General features: G+C 39.2%; 1 protein-coding gene across 6 annotated transcripts in view; it reads left to right on the forward strand.

Annotated features, from left to right (window-relative positions):
- The window catches only part of GLI3 (GLI family zinc finger 3), a 289,124-nt gene that overhangs the window by 62,521 nt on the left and 203,319 nt on the right, over positions 1-23,284 (forward strand). The window contains exon 1 of one of the 6 annotated variants that reach the window (XM_073678222.1): positions 20,385-20,501. The exons of the other annotated variants lie outside the window; for them this stretch is intronic. The gene's annotated coding sequence lies outside the window, so the exon portion shown is untranslated. Of the gene's footprint in view, positions 1-20,384; positions 20,502-23,284 lie in introns of those variants that run through there. 6 annotated transcript variants of the gene reach the window in all.

Below are 23,284 nucleotides of genomic sequence, written 5' to 3' on the forward strand. Positions count from 1 at the left end.
TTGTGGGGGGGCTGATGATGTGACAAAGTGGCCCTCTCCCCCTGTCTAACTATTTTGATACCTCTGTCTGCTGTAATATACACTATAACTGACACTCGATGTCGATGTAGCCTGGTCAGCTCCTGGGCCGTCATCATCATAATGATATCCATATGCATTGAGTTGTGCAAAACCCTTGGCAGCAGCATATTTGATTCATATTGTCAAACCATTACATTGATTTTCACAAGACGGATACTTTGTAGCCTGTATTAAGATAGGTGAAATTCATGAGTGGACAACCCCTTGGACCATAGCGATCTGCAGTATAAGCAATCACTTGGATGGGGTTGAGATGGACTGTAAGGCACGGCCCTTTGTACGGATGCCCTGATGTGCCTGAGTAAACACCGAAGAAAACATAGGCATACATTTAATTAAAGGGGTTGTCCCATAAATAAAGTAGACTTTAATTAATAGAGATCCCATGCTGTAATGTCTGTATCCTCTTTTGCTTCCTCCCCTGCCCAGTAGATGTGGCATGATGAGACCATGTTCCTGTACGGTCAGACACGGCCATTACACAGTACACAGCAGGGGCACATTTATAAGATTATCTCAGCACAGGAACATTTTATTTAATGTACTTTATTTGTGGGAAAACACCTTTAACTTTTATAGGTTCGAAAATGTAGTAGTGAAAATCTTGTGTATACACTCAAACATACTTGTGTAATATGGCTATTTATACAATTGAAATCTTTTCCGTTATGTACTAATCTAAGCAAGCAAGGTAAGATGAGTAATCAATGGATAATGTAATTTGGTCAGGAACATAGAATAGCTGAAAGGGACATATGCCACATGAGCAGATACCATTATTATAATTGGGCCCGGTTGCAGATTGTGCATTTGAGCCTAGGAGGTATGCCTTTTATGTAGTATAAAAAACCAGACAATGTGAACTGAGGTCTAAGATGGCAGACATACAAGAAACAGAGGCATGTTCACACTAGCAAAAAAGAAGCAAGACAAAAATATATCTCATACCCTACCATAATTATATATAAATGTAAAGCAAAGTTGCATAATAAATATAGGGTACTTAGTGAACTATTTTTGATCAAAAAAAGTATACAAGCCGTCCCACCAGCGGCAAGGTGACCCCAAATTGGGACGGTACCTATACTGCCTATATTAAAAACCTTACTGTATATCAAAGTTGAAGTAATGCATATAAAAGGGTAGACAAATAGGACCGGGTCCCAACTCCAGACCACCTAGGCCCGTGGTAAGCTACATATATACCAATCAGCTCAACAAAGGGCATGCCACACCCTTAAATTGCACAGAATGCAAACAAGTCAAAAAACCAGACAATGTGAACTGAGGTCTAAGATGGCAGACATACAAGAAACAGAGGCATGTTCACACTAGCAAAAAAGAAGCAAGACAAAAATATATCTCATACCCTACCATAATTATATATAAATGTAAAGCAAAGTTGCATAATAAATATAGGGTACTTAGTGAACTATTTTTGATCAAAAAAAGTATACAAGCCGTCCCACCAGCGGCAAGGTGACCCCAAATTGGGACGGTACCTATACTGCCTATATTAAAAACCTTACTGTATATCAAAGTTGAAGTAATGCATATAAAAGGGTAGACAAATAGGACCGGGTCCCAACTCCAGACCACCTAGGCCCGTGGTAAGCTACATATATACCAATCAGCTCAACTTTGATATACAGTAAGGTTTTTAATATAGGCAGTATAGGTACCGTCCCAATTTGGGATCACCTTGCCGCTGGTGGGACGGCTTGTATACTTTTTTTGATCAAAAATAGTTCACTAAGTACCCTATATTTATTATGCAACTTTGCTTTACATTTATATATAATTATGGTAGGGTATGAGATATATTTTTGTCTTGCTTCTTTTTTGCTAGTGTGAACATGCCTCTGTTTCTTGTATGTCTGCCATCTTAGACCTCAGTTCACATTGTCTGGTTTTTTGACTTGTTTGCATTCTGTGCAATTTAAGGGTGTGGCATGCCCTTTGTTGAGCTGATTGGTATATATGTAGCTTACCACGGGCCTAGGTGGTCTGGAGTTGGGATTCGGTCCTATTTGTCTACCCTTTTATATGCATTACTTCAACTTTGATATACAGTAAGGTTTTTAATATAGGCAGTATAGGTACCGTCCCAATTTGGGGTCACCTTGCCGCTGGTGGGACGGCTTGTATACTTTTTTTGATCAAAAATAGTTCACTAAGTACCCTATATTTATTATGCAACTTTGCTTTACATTTATATATAATTATGGTAGGGTATGCGATATATTTTTGTCTTGCTTCTTTTTTGCTAGTGTGAACATGCCTCTGTTTCTTGTATGTCTGCCATCTTAGACCTCAGTTCACATTGTCTGGTTTTTTGACTTGTTTGCATTCTGTGCAGTTTAAGGGTGTGGCATGCCCTTTGTTGAGCTGATTGGTATATATGTAGCTTACCACGGGCCTAGGTGGTCTGGAGTTGGGACCTGGTCCTATTTGTCTACCCTTTTATATGCATTACTTCAACTTTGATATACAGTAAGGTTTTTAATATAGACAGTATAGGTACCGTCCCAATTTGGGGTCACCTTGCCGCTGGTGGGACGGCTTGTATACTTTTTTTGATCAAAAATAGTTCACTAAGTACCCTATATTTATTATGCAACTTTGCTTTACATTTATATATAATTATGGTAGGGTATGAGATATATTTTTGTCTTGCTTCTTTTTTGCTAGTGTGAACATGCCTCTGTTTCTTGTATGTCTGCCATCTTAGACCTCAGTTCACATTGTCTGGTTTTTTGACTTGTTTGCATTCTGTGCAATTTAAGGGTGTGGCATGCCCTTTGTTGAGCTGATTGGTATATATGTAGCTTACCACGGGCCTAGGTGGTCTGGAGTTGGGACCCGGTCCTATTTGTCTACCCTTTTATATGCATTACTTCAACTTTGATATACAGTAAGGTTTTTAATATAGGCAGTATAGGTACCGTCCCAATTTGGGGTCACCTTGCCGCTGGTGGGACGGCTTGTATACTTTTTTTGATCAAAAATAGTTCACTAAGTACCCTATATTTATTATGCAACTTTGCTTTACATTTATATATAATTATGGTAGGGTATGAGATATATTTTTGTCTTGCTTCTTTTTTGCTAGTGTGAACATGCCTCTGTTTCTTGTATGTCTGCCATCTTAGACCTCAGTTCACATTGTCTGGTTTTTTGACTTGTTTGCATTCTGTGCAATTTAAGGGTGTGGCATGCCCTTTGTTGAGCTGATTGGTATATATGTAGCTTACCACGGGCCTAGGTGGTCTGGAGTTGGGACCCGGTCCTATTTGTCTACCCTTTTATATGCATTACTTCAACTTTGATATACAGTAAGGTTTTTAATATAGGCAGTGTAGGTACCGTCCCAATTTGGGGTCACCTTGCCGCTGGTGGGACGGCTTGTATACTTTTTTTGATCAAAAATAGTTCACTAAGTACCCTATATTTATTATGCAACTTTGCTTTACATTTATATATAATTATGGTAGGGTATGAGATATATTTTTGTCTTGCTTCTTTTTTGCTTTTATGTAGTATATAGTAACATTCTCAGATAATGAAGTAGTTTATATAGTGAATGCTGAATATTAAAGTGATACAGTAACTCTTTCCCATAAAATAAATTGTAATCATGTATAAATCTAGCATTTCTGATATTATTTAGCTCGGTGGTACACACAGACTTGATAGATGTTACTGCCTTAAATTGTCTTAATTGCTTTTTAGAGCATAATAAAAAAACAAAGCTCCTTAACTTGTCAAATTGGCAATCTCCATAACGGAGATTTAACAGGTGTCGCAGCCCTCACCCACAATTGCTCTGGGCTCTTCCGGCGAAAATATGGGAATAAAATAGTCTTCGTGCACAAAGATTTAATAAACAAGCAGCCTGCTGGCACATGCCAAGCATCTGTGCCAACACACACATGTTGCAGCTGCTCATTCATTGGATGGTTGGTTCCAGTTTACATGCAGTACAGATTACAGTGCCTATGGTGGTACACACTGCCTTCAGATATAGAAATCGGCATATATATAATACTTACATTGTGCTCAATCTGCTCTCAGCCTCAATCATACAGATGTAGTTACTTATAGCACATTTAAACATACATTTAGCATCTTTCTGAGGGTTTTGTGCCAAGTTCTGAAATTATGATCTATCATTTGGATAAGAAATAACTTCCTGACTGATGAAGGTCTGGCCGGTGGGACCTCCACCTATGCTAAGAAAGGGGCTCTTCAGAATGGAGTATTCTCTATGGAACTGCTGAGTACAGCGCTTGGCTATCTCCGTCAGTCCCATAGAGAGTGATTGGAGCAGTGGTGGCATGCTCAACGCCCGCTTCATTCAGGTCGAGCCTGATCAGCCCAGCGTTCAGACTCTCATTGTTCTGGAAGTTATCCCTATCCAAAGGATAAGAGATAACTTCGGAATTTGTAACAAACCCCTCAAAAAAAAAAAATGGTACCTGTGTCATCAGTGTTTTGGATCAGTGTTTCATCAGTGTGTCCTTTTTTACCATCAATGTCATCAGTGTTTTTCACAGATGAATTCATGAATAAATAAATTACAAAGCTTCTCCTATGCTTTGCAATGTTAAATACAGACAGTACACGGATGTCATCCATGTGCTATACGTGTTTTTCACGGACACGTAGACTTGTATTGGTAGTTTTCATCTGTGATAACGGAAAAAAACAGCATGTTTCCATGATTTTTGCACAGACACACGGTCCGTGAAAAAACACAGACATGTGAATAGCAACAGAGATTATAATGCATACATGTTCTATCCGGGATAAAAAAGGATAGAACACGTACATGCAACACGGACATCTGAATGTAGTGTAGTTTGTAATATATACTCGACATGCTTATGTAGATATTGGGATCTTTGGGGGTCCAGGAGTCAGACCCCCTGTGATCAATATGTTATCCCTTATTCTTTCAATTGGGGATCACTTATTAACTTGGTACAAACCCTTTAAAGGTACACTTACATGGACCGACCAACTGCACGATATGACCACTATAAAGCAAACGATGTGCACTTAGTGATTTATACTAGATCCCTCAGTACGCATAGGCTGCCATGGTTCTCGCCAGTACGAGATGCACTGCCAAGAACAATGATCTTTTATGCTAAACAAAAGATCATTTCACCCGAGGATCAAGCGTTTTGCAAGTTCACCAGATGATCGGCAGCCTGTTTACATAATATAGTTGTGAAACATGCTTTTTTAACAATGGTCGTTCAAGATTATCTTGCATTGTAAATGTCCCTTAAGCCTGCCATAAGAGCTTTTAAAGGTAATCTGTTACCAGGTTTTTTCTATCCCATCTAAAAGCAGCATAATATAGGGGCAGAGACTCTGATCCCAGTGATCTGTCACTTACTGGGCTCCTTGCTGTCATTTTGATAAAATCACTTTTATCTGCTGCTGATCTAGCAGTTCTCTGAATGCTGAGCTTTGTATAACTCCACCCACATCACTGGTAGGCAGCTCTCTGCCCATGTACACGGAAAGCTGCCAATCAGTGCTGGGGATGGGGTTATACAAAGCTCGTGAATATGCTTGACTACATGGCAGCAGGTTTACTAGTCCTCTAGTGATAATCTCATGCTGATAAAACTGTAATTTTATCAAACTACACTAAGTAGCCCAGTAAGTGACACATCACTGGAATCAGGGACTCTACATTATTCGATAATGTATGTGAAGCGCTGCGGAATATGTTAGCACTATATAAAAAATAAAGATTATTATTATTATTATTATTCTACTCTCAGATTAGTTGGCACAAAAATGGTGACAGGTTCCCTTTAAAAGCCTACAAATGTTCCACAGCATCAGACTACAGTAGGCACCTTTGACACCTAAATCAAATTATCACAGCAGACTAAGAAATTGTTTATAAGAGCCTGTTGACCGACTTCTGGCAGCATTAACTCTAGACTCTGGGCTGACTGAGAAGTTTTCATTATATGTTAAACCTAATAATAACATTGCATGCAGTAAGCATGATGCAAGTAGATGTGGATGCAGGCTGACGAATGTTTTGCATCTATGTCTATGCAGCAGGGCTCAGGCTACAAAAAAAAAATCACCTGCACTTCTTTGGCTTTCAAGTTTAAATATTTAAGGGCAAAAATAATAGAATTGGTCATGTTGACTATTTTAATTAACCCTTTACAGCCTGTGACGTATTAGTACGCACAGGCTGTAATCCCCCAGTTCAGTGAGGGCTCCGGCGCTGAGCCCGCACTGAACCGAGCACATGTCAGCTGATTATTACAGCTGACATGTGCCCGCAACAGCCGCGGGTGGAATCGCGATCCACCCCTGGCTGTTAACATGTTAAATGCCGCTGTCAATCTCCGACAGCGGCAGTTAACGCGTGCTTCCGGGAAGCGCGTCCTAAGCCCCACCCATCGGCGACCCCCGTCACGTGATCGCGGGTCACCGATGGGCGGGCATGACCACCCAGGGTCTGCAGCAGACGCCTGCGGTTGTCATGAGCTGGTCGCTATGAGCGCCACCTAGTGGTCGGCGCTCATAGCACAGGACCATTTCTGCTGCATACAGGGGATCTGCTGTTCCCCTGTATGTAGCAGAGGCGATCGGACAGTTGCTGCTTCTAGTCTCCTATAGAGACTATAGAAGCAAACAAAAAGTGAAAAAAAAGTTTTTAAAAATATAAAAAAAATATAAAAGTTTAAATCACCCCCCTTTCGCCCCATTCAAAATAAAATAATAATAAAAAACCCTACATAGACATATTTGGTATCGCCGCATTCAGAATTGCCTGATCTATCAATATGAAAAAAAATTAATCCGATCGGTAAACGGCGTAATGAGAAAAAAATTCTAAACGCCAGAATTACGTTTTTGGGTCGCCGCAAAATTGCAATAAAATGCAATAACGGGTGATTAAAACATCGGATCTACCCCAAAATGTTATCAATAAAAACGTCAGCCCGGCGCACAAAAAATAAGCCCTCACCCTGCCCCAGATCCCGAAAAATGGAGACGCTACGGGTCTCGGAAAATCGTGCTATTTTTTTTTTTTTTACCAAATTTTGGAATTTTTTTTCACCACTTAAATAAAAAAGAACCTATATATGTCTGGTATCTACGAATTTGTAATGACCTGGAGAATAAGAATGGCAGGTCAGTTTCGGCATTCAGTAAACGTGGTAAAAAAAAAAGAAAGAAAAACAACTGTGGCATTGCACTTTTTTGCAATTTCACCGCACTTGGAATTTTTTTCCCGTACACAATATAGTAAAACTAGTAATGGCGTTGAAAAGTACAACTCATCTCGCAAAAAATAAGCCCTCACATAGCCATATTGACCAACAAATAAAAATGCTATGGCTCTCGGAACAAGGGGAACAAAAAACGAAAATGCAAATATGACAAATCCCAAGGTTGCGAAAGGGTTAACCCTGAGTCCTGTTTGGGGGGGGTGTACTGTTATGAATAAAGAACATTTAAGATATCTTACTTTGTATCCAATATTAGGACAGTAGTGATGAGTGAGCATGCTCGTATATTAAGTTCGAGACCCTGCGTTTGCATGATTTATGACTGGTAGTCAGCCTCAACACATGTGAGGATTCCCTAACAAACAGGCAATCTCTGCATGTGTTGAGGCTGACTAACAGCCATAAATCATGCAGACGCAGGGGCTCGAACGTAATAAACGAGCACGCCAAAGATACTCGGAAAGCCCCCAAGCGTGCTCGATGAAAGGGTTAAACGAGCATGCTTGCTCATCACTATAGGACAGTTTTCCAACAAATGTGGTCCACCCCTAGTAATTATATATCTAACAGCTAAGCTTCTACATCGCTGTCTGTCATACCTAAGTTTGACATATAATATAATGGCAAAGTTGCACTAGATAAAAATGAAGTACGTCCAAAAGACAAAAGTAAATTTTACCTGCCAGGGATTTGTCTTCTTCCACCTGGACTGAATCACCAGATTTGATGCATTTATGGATTTGTGGACACACAATAGTGGCTTGAGGTATGAGGCTGGTTATTGTATGATATTCTATCCAAGTGTTATTTATTACTGAGGCACAGACAGCTAATATTATAATAGTAATTGTATTATGTAAGGGCAAATATAGAACTCTCTCCTGTGAGACAGGCATGCTCATTCTTGTCCAGGGATGAACCTCCCTGGATGAATAAGTCAAGCATTGGCATCATGGATCATGTTGCCAAAATGCGTGTGTGAGCTAGAATTTCATTGAGAAAGGCTCTGCTTATCCTGAATTTTTCCAAGAAATATTTGTTAATACGTCATTCTTAGTTAGCTTTTGTGCAGCTTTTGTACTCTCTTACATTATATACAGTGGTGTGAAAAAGTGTTTGCTCCATTCCTGATTTCTTATTCTTTTGCATGTTTGTCACAGTTAAATGTTTCAGATCACAAAACAAATTTAAATGTTAGACAAAGATAACACAGGTAACCACAAAATGCTGTTTTTAAATGAAGGTCTTTATTATTAAGGGAAAAAGAAATCCAAACCTACAGGACCCTGTGTCAAAAAGTGATTGCCCCCTAATCCCAATAACTGGTGGGCCTCCCTTAGTAGCAACAACTGCAATCAAGTGTTTGTAATAACTGGCAATGAGTCTTTTACAACGCTCTGGAGGATTTTTGGTCCATTCATCTCTGCAAAATAGTTTTTCACACAGGGCCCTGTAGGTTTAGTTTTCTTTTTCCCTTAATAATAAAGACCTCTATTTAACAACTACATTTCTTGTTTACTTGTGTTATCTTTGTCTGATATTTAAATTTGTCTTGTGATCTGAAATATTTAAGTGTAAAAAAATGCAAAAGAATAAGAAATCAGGAAGGGGGCAAACACTTTTTCAAACCACTATAGTATACAGCAGACTAGTAAGTAAGGCTGGACCACAAGCATATAAGCTATCTTCTATATATAAGCCCTTATATAATACACAATAGTTCTGTCTTCTTCATATAACACCTTATGTGCTGTAGTCACAATTGGGCCTTTGAATGCCTCATCCTTGGCAATAGAAGTGGAGAGCATATTTATTCAAAAAGGGCCCAAATATCCAGTGGTCCCTGGCAATTATCCTGGTGTGAATGCCAGCCCTGCCAAGAATCATAGGTTGCAATAATGGTGACCAGAATTGTATACTCTGTGTATAGGACGCAGAACTTTAATATAACTTCTATTTATTATCAGAATCAGACGTAGTCTGTATTACTAGGTTTCATCCTGAATCATTTCTATCCACGGTATTATAAAGGCCAACCCTAAGTTGTAAAGAACATGAGTCAGATATACCAGGAGGACCTTTTTCTTCAAGCAGCCAGTTTTTTGTCTGTACTGCTGCCCCATCTAGAATAGAGCAGAGATGCACATGGTAGACATCTTCTCCATTCATTGTCTATGTTACTGCCAGAGAAAGCCGAGCAACTAATTGTGGGTTAGAATGCTGGGATCCCCTGTTATCTCGAGAACAAGACTCTGGGAACTGCCATAGAAACTGCTTGGCTCTACTATCTCCAATGGTCCCATTGACAATGAAAGGAGCAGAGGTTGAGCATTTGCACATCCATTTCTTTCAGATAACTATTTTGCAGATCACTGGGGAATCTCAGCTGTAGGACCCCAGCGATCGGCAACTTTCACCTATCCTAGTGAATGGGGATAACTTACAACCTTGGGGATAACCATTTAATTGTAAGACATTATAAAAGTACATTCACACAAAGTTTTTCTCGTGTGGATTTTCGAAATTCTCCCTTATGCCACTCTTAATTGCATTACATGAGAAATCCGCTTTTCCATTTATACAGCTGCTGATATTTCTGCAAGTGAAAACCACTTCAGTAAGAGATAGGACACTTATTACAGCGTAAAATAAACTGTGTGATCATACCCCAAGTGATACAGAGCAAATGGTATACAGCACCAAGTATAACAACAGTTGTCAAGTCATGGGAAGGTCACTTATCCATCTTTTGTGTTTAGTGATCTTTTGAGTCAAACAATTTGCATGCAAAATATACGCTAATGCATCATTTTCCTCTTAAGATAAGGACAGAAAAAATTGAATATAATGACATATTTACAACATTCCAGTGGTCAAGTCGCACAGAATTTTGCCGAGATGAACCAATATTCTGTATTTAAAAGGGTTTTCACGCTTGACTGTTGTAGTTAAACTGCTTATTGCAGAGCTAATTATCGGGTTTAAGCAGCTTGAGCAGGTTTTAGTCCTAGGTAAAAAAAAAAAAAAGTCCAACAGCCTCCCTTGCGTTAACCCTTTTTGTGCCACCGTGGTTATTTCCATACTTTCGCAGAGTTAGACCCAGAAGGGCTTAGACTCATCCATTTTCCCGGTAGGTTTGAAATACCCTATATGATGAGTCTAACTGTTACTCAGTGATAAGAACAACTGCATGGATAAGAATGGCATGTTGTAAACCCTGCGGGACATGTTTCTTTCTTCCTATGTTATTTATTTATACTTTGGATAACCCCTTTTGATGTGGTTAATTAGCTGCTGGAAATAAATGGTGACTAGTAGTCTTAATGGAAGCTCTGTGAAATGCTTAAACAAAGCCCCTATGTAAACTGATGAAAAAGAGAAAAAAGGACACCTACACTACTCATCATACAGCTGTCCAGAAATGAAGACCTCCTGTTAGGTATCAACATATTCATGAAATCTACAGGATGTCAGATAGTGCTGTAGGACATGTGCATGCTCACTTTTTACTTTTGTAAGACCTCAGTCAGAAGCCTGTAATGTGGGCATATTTTAGCGTCAGTGTTATGGTCAAAATTCCTGTCCTACCCATGTGCTTATGACTATACTAGTATTATAGGGATCTATGATGAATGATGCCTGATGGGGTCAATAGACTAGCATTCACACTAAGACTTGCGGCCACAATGCAGATGATAACGTGCGCTCACATTGTTGTAGCCACTGAGCACCTTCATATATAAATTCTCCATGAGATATATTCCTAGCTATATTTTGTATATTATGACTGAAGCCTTCAATTTCCTTGGTTTGTTCCCATATTTCTCTTATAATATAAATACACTTGTCAACATTGAAATTTCAACTCCAAGAAGGAAATATTGTAGATTTATGGAAATCACAGGATGGATAAATGTTCTGCCATGCTGAATGCAAATCATCAAGCTCTGCTACTAAAAGCTCACTGCAGCTGCAGACCAATGGGATCCCAGATGTGCTCGATGGGAGACAAGTCCGGAGATCCTGCAGACAATGATAGCACATTTAGGCTACGCTGGACTCACGGAAGCACAAGCAACACGGGGCCCGGTGTTGTCCTGTTGAAAAATATCTGATGAACAGCTTGAAGAAATTTCTGTACCGCTGGTTCCACCATCAAATCAATATAACACTGAGATGTTAGTGTACCTGAGATGAAGATTAGAGAGTCTGGCTACCATACATTATGACACTCCACACCATAATCCCGAGGGAAGGGCTGGTGTGACGTCCCTCGTGAAGGCATCTTCATGACGTTGCCCACCTGGTCTCCAGATGGAGACTAGAAGCTGCAATTCTCTTCAGCGATGAGTCCTGATTTTGTCTTGGATGCAATGATAGCCGGAGATTGGTCATAATTGCACAATTTCTCCTTCATGGTCAAGGAGTTCATATTGTGGCCCCGATTGATCAAGACTTCTGGTGTGCACGCTAGTCAGGATGAAGGTTGTGCTTTAATAAGTGTCAAATTATTTAAGAGGCCACACCGCCTCTCTGCCGAGCTCTACCCACTTTGCATGTTGCAAATATTTTACGCAGCTATTACATTTCAGTTTTATTAGTTTGTTGCATATAACAATAAGGGTAGATTCACTTGTGGCAAATTTTGTTGCAAAAACTTCTGTGACAAAATCCATATGTCTGAATTTGGTTGATTTGGTAGAAAACACGTTGATTTCTACAAGTTTCATTCAGATGAAGGGAACAATAGTAGAATATTCTTCAACAGAATCTTGATAAAAGTAAACTTAGATTTCCAGTATTGGGGCTCATTCACATGAGTGTTTTATACAGATGTGTTCTGTCTGAGTAAAAATTGGGTCAGCACACTGACTAATGTAATTTAATTTGGCAGTCCAGATGATAATTTTTTTTATACAGACACTTGGTCCTTGTGCAAAAATCCGCATCTCGGCTGACACCATATACGTTTATGAATGCGCAAACAAATTGGATCCTATTCGCTTCATCTGCATAGCGTCCGTTTTTTACGGATACATTACCAGTATTAGCCTAGGAAGCTATTTGATCATGTTCATTTTAAAATGTTGAAGTGTAAATACAGATGCCACATGAATGTAAAATACAGACACATGGATGGCCGCGGATGACAATATGCATGAATATTTTTCATACGCTTGTCTGGCCCCAGCCTTATGGTGATAGCAAGTGAACATTGGAATACATCAAGAATAGTACACTTTGAATTATTGGATTATTACAGGTACGAGATCGTTTTTATAATAGTAATGTATAAAATTACAGATGCCATTTTCATGTAATTATATTCTATTTTTAAAAAAATTGGATATGTTTTACAGTAATTTCAGATAGTGCACAGAATTTGATCCAAAATAAAATCAGTTTAGTGTTATCAGTTGAAGAAATCATGACATGGAAAGACCTGAGATGTTTATGCCCAGAGTTTATGGAAGCCAGATGTTAGCGCAGGAAGAACTGCTACTTTCAGAAAGAACAGATGGGTGTGTTGATAAATGTAAAAATACAATATTGGAAAAAAAAAAAACCTTATTCACTAAAAATTCTCTTTTAAAAATGTTGTTCTTACCTTTAACAGATGTTATATGGTAACGGGAACATCTTTAGCCTTTAACCTTTTTAATGTGATTTTGCATCTGAAACGCTAGTCTTACATCATTTTAATCAATATAACATGTAATGTGGTATCTAAAGCCAGGTTCAAAGTGAATGTTTCTTTATAAGACATTGATATTTATAGGTTTTAAGATGATTCATTTTTAAAGATATCTCACTATTGCTATTTTTTTTACAAACAAGAACACACTGAAGATATATGTTAAAGATTAAAATAGCAAATAAAAAGATATACCGGTATATAGGAAAAAGCCACTGACCCAATAATCTCATTAATCAATGATCGGCAAACTCACAGAACTCCTAATAGCAAAAATAGAGATATCCAATACTCATAAATCGGGATAACATCCAGCAGACCCTTGACGTGGTTCCTTAGGCAGAAGAGCTTGTTGAATGTGTTCAGGTTGGACCAGTATCAATGTTGCTTTTTTGTGAAAACTGTTCACTTGTATGTAAAATAACTTGGTACTATTTAAAAGGGTTCTTCTCACCAAAGCATTACAACTTTTTCTTAATAATAGGAAGCGAGTAAAGTTACGAAATGTATTATTGTTGAACTTCACTTGGGGTTAAATGGGGTTTTCCAAGTAAGGGGAAAAAAATATATGTGTATATATATATATATATATATATATATATATATATGTGTGTGTGTGTGCACTGCTCAAAAAAATAAAGGGAACACTTAAACAACAGAATATAACTCCAAGTAAATCAAACTTCTGTGAAATCAAACTGTTCACTTAGGAAGCAACACTGATTGACAATCAATTTCACATGCTGTTGTGCAAATGGAATAGACAATAGATGGAAATTATTGCCAATTATCACGATACCCTCAATAAAGGAGTGGTTCTGCAGTTGGGGACCACAGACCACATCTCAGTACCAATGCTTTCTGGCTGATGTTTTGGCCACTTTTGAATGTTGGTTGTGGTTTCACACTCGTGGTAGCATGAGACGGACTCTACAACCCACAGAAGTTGCTCAGGTAATGTAGCTCATCCAGGATGGCACATCAATGCGAGCTCTGGCAAGAAGGTTTACTGTGTCTGTCAGCGTAGTGGCTGGAGGCGCTACCAGGAGAGAGGCCAGTGCACCAGGAGAGGTGGAGGGGGCTGTAGGAGGGCAACAACCCAGCAGCATGATCGCTACCTCCGCCTTTGTGCAAGGAGGAACAGGAGGAGCACTGCCAGAGCCCTACAAAATGACCTCCAGCAGGCCACAAATGTGCATTTGTCTGCACAAACGGTTAGAAACCGACTCCATGAGGGTGGTATGAGGGCCCGATGTCCACAGATGGTGGTTGTGCTCACAGCCCAACACCGTGCAGGACGCTTGGCATTTGCCACAGAACACCAGGATTGGCAAAGTCGCCACTGGCGCCCTGTGCTCTTCACAGATGAAAGCAGGTTCACACTGAGCACATGTGACAAACATGACAGAGTCTGGAGACGCCGTGGAGAGCGATGACTATGACTATGAAAATTGTACATTCACACTGAAGGCATCAAAACTATGAATTATCACATGTGAAATTATATACTTAACAAAAAAGTGTGAAACAACTGAAAATATGTCTTATATTCTAGGTTCTTCAAAGTAGCCACTTTTTGCTTTGATGACTGCTTTGCACACTCACAAACGGTGAGAAACTGACTCCATGAGGGTGGTATGAGGGCCCATCTGTGGACGTCGGGCCCTCATGGAGTCAGTTTCTCACCGTTTGTGCAGATACATGCACATTTGTTGCCTGCTGGAGGTCATTTTGCAGGGCTCTGGCAGTGCTCCTTCTGTTCCTCCTTGCACAAAGGTGGAGGTAGCGGTCCTGCTGCTGGATTGTTGCCCTCCTACAGCCCCCTCCACCTCTCCTGGTGTACTGGCCTGTCTCCTGGTAGCGCCTCCAGCCTCTGGACACTACGCTGACAGACACAGCAACCCTCTTGTTACAGCTCGCATTGATGTGCCATTCTGGATGAGATGCACTAACTGAGCAACTTCTGTGGGTTGTAGAGTTCGTCTCATGCTACCACGAGTGTGAAAGCACAACCAACATTCAAAAGTGACCAAAACATCAGCCAGAAAGCATTGGTACTGAGATGTTGTCTGTGGTCCCCACCTGCAGAACCACTCCTTTATTGAGTGTGCCTTGATAATTGCCAATAATTTCCATCTATTGTCTATTCCATTTGCACAACAGCATGTGAAATTGATTGTCAATCAGTGTTGCTTCCTAAGTGGACAGTTTGATTTCACAGAAGTTTGATTTACTTGGAGTTATATTCTGTTGTTTAAGTGTTCCTTTTATTTTTTTGAGCAGTGTATATATATATAAATGTATACATATATATACAGCTCTGGCAAAAATTAAGAGACCACTGCACAGTTTTCTAAAAATCCCCATCTCTACATGTCTGACAGCCATTCCATTCCAGTGTCAGTTGAATTCCAACCAAAGTACACCTCATTCTACTCAATGTGCTTCTGATTAGGTGATCACCTGAACCAAATCTTATGTAACAAGGGAAAGTATAAAAAACACTGCTGTGGTCTTCACAATCCTCTTGCAATAGGACAAGCTGGATGGCAAAACAAGTGCTGTAATAGCCCAAAAGTAATTTGAATGAAAAAATAACTTTTAACCATGCCAAAGGAGTTGAAAAGAAAAGTCTTGAGTGAGGAAAAGAAGGGCTCAATTCTGGCTTTACTAGCAGAGGGATACAGTGAGCGTCATGTTGCCTCCATCCTTAAAATTTCGAAGATGGCAGTTCATTATAGCAAGCTCAAGCAGCAGACATTGGGGACAACAAAGCTACAGACCGGCAGAGGGCGAAAGCGACTCTCCACTTACCGGGATGACCGTCATCTCATTCGAATGTCACTCAGCAACCGCAGGATGACATCAAGTGACCTACAAAAGGAATGGCAAATGGCAGCTGTGGTGAAGTGCACGACAAGAACAGTTCGTAACAGGCTCCTAGAGGCAGTCCTCAAGTCATGTAAAGCCAGAAAAAAGCCTTTCATCAATGAGAAGCAAAGGAGAGCCAGGCTGAAGTTTGCCAAAGACCATAAGGATTGGACCATAGAGGACTGGAGTAAGGTAATCTTCTCTGATGAGTCTAATTTTCAGCTTTGTCCAACACCTGGTCATCTAATGGTTAGATGGAGACCTGGAGAGGCATACAATCCACAGTGTCTTGCACCCACTGTGAAATTTGGTGGAGGATCGGTGATGATCTGGGGATGCTTCAGCAAGGTTGGAATTGCGCAGGTAAATCTTTGCGAAGGACGTATGAATCAAGCCACATACAAGGTTAGCCTTGAAAAACATTTGCTTCCATCTGCTCAGGCAATGTTCCCCAAATCTGAGGACTGTTTTTTCCAGCAAGACAATGCCCCATGCCACACAGCTAGGTCAATCAATGTGTGGATGAAGGAGCACCACATCAAGACCCTGTCATGGCCAGCCCAATCTTCAGACCTGAACCCCATTGAAAACCTCTGAAATGTAATCAAGACGAAGATGGATAGTCACAAGCCATCAAACAAAGAAGAACTGCTTAAATTTTTGTGCCAGGAGTGGCATAAGGTCACCAAAAAGCAGTGTGAAAGCCTGGTGGAAAGCAGCCAAGACGCACGAAAGCTGTGATTAAAAATCATGGTTATTTCACCAAATATTGATTTCTGAACTCTTCCTGAGTTAAAACATGAGTATTGTTGTTTGTAAATGAATAAGAACTTGTTTTCTTTGCATTATTTGAGATCTGAAAGCACTGCTTCTTTTTTATTATTTTGACGATTTCTCATTTGCTGCAAATAAATACAAAATTTTTAGCTTTGAATTTCGCAGACATGTCAGTAGTTTATAAAAGAAAACAACAATGTACATTTTACTCAAAAATATACCTATAAAGAGAAAAATCAAGAGAGAATGAAAATTTTGCAGTGGTCTCTTAATTTTTGCCAGAGCTGTACACTGTGTTCCAAATTATTATGCAAATAATATTTTCTCAGATTTTCCCAAATTACCTATATGAATTGCAGTCATTGTAATTTTCCAGTCAAATGACTATTAGAGTACAATTGAAAGGTTTTTGTACAAACTGCCTATGATAACAGTATATTTAAAAAAAAAAACAAAACTCAAACTGCACTCAAAATGCATGTTCCAAATTATTATGCACAGCAGAGTTTTCAACCTTTTCATTTTAATAAAGAACAAAAAAATGGTCATTTTTGAAATTATAAGCATTAGCAGGTTATTACAAACTGAAATCAAACAGTTTTCAACTCAAAATTTTATTCTAGGTGATGTTACATTTGCACATAGGACCCCTTGATTGAAAGGAGCTCCTGAACTCTCTCGTCCATTGAATTTGTCAGGTTTTGGATGGTTTCTGCTTTAATTGTTTTGCATGAGGACAGAATACCCTCCCAGAGCTGTTGCTTAGATGTGAACTGCCTCCCGCCATCATAGACACTCCTTTTGATGATGCTCCAGAGGTTCTCAATGGGGTTGAGGTCAGGGGAGCATGGGTGCCACACCATAAGTTTGTCCCCTTTTATGCCCATAGCAGCCAGAGATGCAGATGTGTTATGTGCAGCATGAGACGGGGCATTATCATGCATGAAAATGATCTTGCTGCGGAATGCACGGTTCTTCTACTTGAACCATGGAAGGAAGTGCTGTTTGAGAAACTCAACATACATTATTGAGTTCATCTTTACCCCTTCAGGGATACTAAAAGGGCCGACAATCTCTCTCCCCATGATTCCAGCCCAAAACATTACTCCACCTCCTCCTTGTTAGCGCCGTAGCCGTGTTTGCATGGGGTGTACATCAACCAGCCATCCTCCACTCCATCCATCTGGACCATCGAGATCATTTCATGCATGATAATGCCCCGTCTCATGCTGCACATAACACATCTGCATCTCTGGCTGCTATGGGCATAAAAGGGGTCAAACTTATGGTGTGGCACCCATGCTCCCCTGACGTCCACCCCATTGAGAACCTCTGCAGCATCATCAAAAGAGTGTCTATGATGGCGGGAGGCAGTTCACATCTAAGCAACAGCTCTGGGAGGGTATTCTGTCCTCATGCAAATCAATTAAAGCAGAAACCATCCAAAACCTGACAAATTCAATGGACGAGAGAGTTCAGAAGCTCCTTTCGAACAAGGGGTCCTATGTGCAAATGTAACATCACCTAGAATAAAGTTTTGAGTTGAAAACTGTTTGATTTCAGTTTGTAATAACCTGCTAATGCTTATAATTTCAAAAATGACCATTTTTTTGTTCTTTATTAAAATGAAAAGGTTGAAAACTCTGCTGTGCATAATAATTTGGAACATGTATTTTGAGTGCAGTTTGAGTTTTTTATTTTTTTAAAAATATACTGTTATCATAGGCAGTTTGTACAAAAACCTTTCAATTGTACTCTAATAGTTATTTGACTGGAAAATTACAATGACTGCAATTCATATAGGTAATTTGGGAAAATCTGAGAAAATATTATTTGCATAATAATTTGGAACACAGTGTATATATAGATATCTCCGTTGGTCCTGGGTTTTAGTCCTGAGTTTAACAAGAGTGAGAGCTTCTTGTGTCGGCAAGCCATCAATGCGCTGTGTGAAGTGGGCTGGCTGAGTGCTCTTTTAATTAACTAAACCAGCTGTAATGGCCAATGCATAGATAAAGAAAGGCTGACATAGCTATTGACATGAGACAGTCACCCAGCCTCCTTGACACAGTACTAGTCACCTGTCGACACAGGAAATGCTGTTCTCTGTTGAGCACATGGCTGAAAGTGGAGCAGCCTAACCAGGACAGAAGGGGATAGGAAAACTGGGAACCTGTGATGAAGCACATTAGTAAGTTGTAGAACTTCTGGTGCCGGTGTACCAGGAGCTGCTACAGATAAAAATCCAAGTATCAAAGCACTTGTTGACAGGTCCTTCAGTCTGTAGGAGTGGATAAGCCCCTGCTGTCAGCCTGGAGGAGAGGGGTGGCAAAAGATCATTGCCTAATGCATCGTCTCCCCATGCTCTGGACATGGTAAAAATAATGAACAGTACTTTTTACTCTCCACATTGATTCTTGAATTGAAAAAACATATTGCTATAACATGTCCAGTAAACAAAACTTTTCTTTCAGTTGCATAAAACTTTGAGACAGAATAATTAGATAGATATCCATTTATAAAGATATTTCCGAGCCCCTGAGCACCACTTGGTGGTAGATATGTCTTCTCCCATTTGCACAGTGTCATACATGCAGTGGCTGCATTGGCAAGCATGGGCAAGCTGCTACTTTTCTGGGATAGACTCATACACTGACTTCAGTGGTTGTGATTTAATGATGGAGACGAGTTTCCTTAGTAAACCAAATTTAGAGTACTGGAATGCTTATCTTATATCCAGACCCTGAACATAAAAGGCATTTTATACCAGCAATTGTTCATTTAATGAGCAATTGCAGAGTACAGGACGGCTAAGGGATTGAGCTACACGCACCATTATTGCAAGAAGTATTTCGAAATACCAGAAATAGGACGTAAGCTCTGATCAGGGAGAGTGTGAGCACAATTACCTTCTTTTCAAATCCTTCTGTGACACTGCGGGAGGAAAAAGGACTTTGAAACTTGAAAGGAAAGAGCTTGCTTTCAACCTCAAAAGCTAGGAGGAAAGGGCTCTGAAATTTGCTCAGTATTCCCAATTCACCATTAGCCTGTTTCTTCCTTTAGCCTCAAGGCATTCTCCGCTTTTTGAAAAGATGTTAAGAAATTCAGTCACAATAGAGAGCCTAGTTTTGAACATGTTTCACTCGGTCCATTGAGGTCTGGTCTTCAGCCTTTGTGTGGGGTGAATTGAGCTGAGCAGCTCTCTGGCTGGGGAGAGGTGAATGAGCAGTCTCTGTGCAGTCGCAAATTTGGCAAAGAATAGATTCCCCTACCTCTGTATGATGATATGCATTCCTGCACAGACCCTCTACCGGCAGGGTATGCATGCAACTCGAGCTAAGGTAATGTCAAAATGTTGCTTCATAGCAACGATTGTCAAGTTTGCCTTGTAGTTGAAGTTGCTGTTGACCCTTCATCAAAATGTTGCAGTTGACCTCCTACAGAATAATGCAATAAAAAAGGACACAAAGCCATTATTGATTTAACTTAAGCCAAAATAATAAACCTTGCTCTAACCAAGCCATTGAAACTGAAGGGCACTAGTTTGATTTAACGATAGCCGACTGACCCCAAAAAATAAGGAAGTATTGTTGAAGAGGGAGAGTTCACTAGCGGGAACTCCCCAGGAATACTAATGAGCTTGTTAAATTTAGCATGGTACCAAACTCTTAATTCATCTAATAGGGCAGAGAGAGAAAGGGGTAGAGCCTGAGAAAGGACTGCATATCTGCACAAGTAGGACATGTCTTTGAAAGAATTAACCCGTACTGAGAGCCACGCTGATTTTCCCTGTGATTGTGAGTATTCTCTATTATTCTGGTCTAGACTTTACCAGTTTCCAAGTATCGTAAAATAATATTAGGAGCCACAGGTATTGATGCTAACCTGTAGCATGCCTATGCTATATACATCATTAATAATATTATTATTATGCATTTATTACACACCTTTACTATAACTATAGTGTTAGCACATTGGTATTGCTTTGATGCTGCTTTAAGGAAATTTAGGGCTATGCCAAGGACCATAAGGATCATTGAAGTTTTACGTATGAATTGTTAGTAACTTTAGACGTAACTTTTATGTGTGGTTTTTTATACTTGTTTTAGTTGTTTTTATGTTTTAAAAGTTCACAAAACGCTTGAAAAATTCAGGTAAATTAAATTAAGAAAATCTATCATTTCCATCTGAAATTTGGTTTGAGAACAAAGTGAGAAAACTTAACACACCGTGCTTCTGAGAGTTTCACAATGTATTCATTCCAAAAAGCACGTGTGTAGGAAAGTAGGAAATATGCTGAAGGGAAAAAAAAAAGGAATGTCTTTCTTAAACTGTGAAGCATTCATCTGGGAAGAACATTTTAGCTGATCGGATGTTGCCTTTGCCTCTAAAGCTGTCTGCTGAAAAACCTGGACAAGCAGTAACAGTTGTCTTGTGTTTGGCTGTCGAAATCTTTTGGCACTTACTGCCGGAGAAGTGGGCTGTTTGCTTACATTTTTGCAATAGACTCCCACTTGTTGCCATGGCGGACAGTATGTTTCTGTCAATAATTTGGCTTGGCGCAGCCTGTCTACACATCCTCTTAAAAATCTTATTGAACAATTCAGTTCAGCAGAACAAGATTAGGCAGCTTTTGTCTTTGGCCAGCTGAAGTGCCTGCTATACTTACAGCAGGCAGAATTATTGCTGGAGAAGTTTCTTCTCACTGCTATTGCAAATCCCTCAGCTATTTGTATTCTGGAGTGCGTGCACTGTCAAGTTTATATCTGCCTCTTTCAAAGGCAACTGTGTGATGTGGGGCACGAGGTAAACTCTTAGCATAATCTTTGCCTGATGGAATTCCATGTCAGTTTGAAGAAGTCTGCAGAACAGGGAAGCTAAGCAAATCCTCCTCATCATTACTAGGTAGTTATCAAAATTGCATCATCTGGATATTATATGACTAGACAGTAGAAGGCATTCTTTTGTCTTTTTTTTTTTCCAGTTGGTTTTGGAAATTGTCGAAATGATTTCGGATGTTTTTCTCGAATGAAAGGTTGTGAAGTTGAAGGATGGTTCATGAAGAACTCTGTGATTAATTGGTTAAGATTTTACAAACTGCAGTAATGTTACATATTATATTTTGCTAAAGTTTAGAATAAATTAATTCCATTTTTTTTAATCTACCATATATGTGTTTTCTCGAGTGATGAACAAACTTGCCTGACAACATATGTGCCAGAAAGAATGGTGCACATGATTAATTGCCCATTTGCCCCAGACTAAGTGCACACTATTAATATCACATAATGTTTTCACGAGCAGGTTTTTCATGATATGTTATAAATATTATAATCTTTATCTCTAGGTTATCTGTATCTTTACCATAACAATAAAGTCTCTTATACCCTATGGAGTCTGCATGTATGGAGAGCCTTAGGCCACGTTCATACGTTCAGTATTTGGTCAGTATTTTACATCAGTGTTTGTAATCCAAAACCAGGAGTGGGTGATAAATCCAGAAGTGGTGACATGTTTCTATTATACTTTTCCTATGATTGTTCCACTCCTTAATTTGGCTTATAAATACTGATGTATAATACTGACCAAATACTGAATGTGTGAACGTGACCTTAGGCGCTATGCTTGCTGCGTACGTGGCTTATACTGGCTGGGTTACACTGCTGGCATGTAACTCAAACAGCAGTGAACTGAGCTAGTTCCAATCGCTGCTGTTTAACTGTCTCTGAGCTTTTTAATTGAACAGTTGCAAGTACTCCTATTGGCCCCCTGTGACACGATCATGGGATGCCATTGGGTTACCATGGAGCTGAGGGCCTGCTGAAAGACCCATGGTTGCCATTTTTGATCCTGTGAAGCCTTGCCACAGGCTGAACTTTAAAGGAGACCATGATTTACAGTATATAATAAAATACTGTGTTATTGCAGTATATAGTTCAAGCAATCGAAGGATGGCAGGTTCAAGTTCCCAAAGGGAGTTTAAGAAATAAAATAACAAAAAAAAAAAAATTATAATAATAATAATAAGAAAAAAAAGATATATATATAATTAAAAATGTAAAGAAATTAAAAAAAAGTATAAAAAATTGAAGTACCTTACTTTTCCACCATTTCAAATAAAGAAACAGAAAATAAACATAATCAGTATCATTGCGTTTGTGAAAGTCCAGTCAATCAGCATATAAAATTAATTAACCCATACAGTAAATGCTGTAAAGAGCAGAAAAATCAAGCATTGTATGTTTTCCAAATTATTATTAAAGCTGTCAGCTCCCCATGCAAAGCCATCACACAGTTCCATCAATGAAAAAATAAAAATGAAAAAAAAAGTCTTGTAAAATGGCGACAAAAAAACATATTTTTTTATTATGAATTTTTTAACCACTTAAAAAGAAAATTGTCATTTTATAATCACTGCAATCATACTGACCTGGATTAAAATATTTCCAGGTGTTTTTTAATACACAATGAGCACAGTAAAAACATAACCCAAGCAACAATTTGGAAATTGCATTTTTTTCACCAATTTTGTTCCCATTTTTCAGTGTTCTGAATGGTAAAATAAGTAGTAGCATTTAAA

The sequence above is a fragment of the Phyllobates terribilis genome, unplaced genomic scaffold (assembly GCF_046119375.1).
Source record: "Phyllobates terribilis strain yellow unplaced genomic scaffold, ASM4611937v1 Scaffold_4__5_contigs__length_816908805, whole genome shotgun sequence".
NCBI classification, from domain to species: domain Eukaryota; kingdom Metazoa; phylum Chordata; class Amphibia; order Anura; family Dendrobatidae; genus Phyllobates; species Phyllobates terribilis.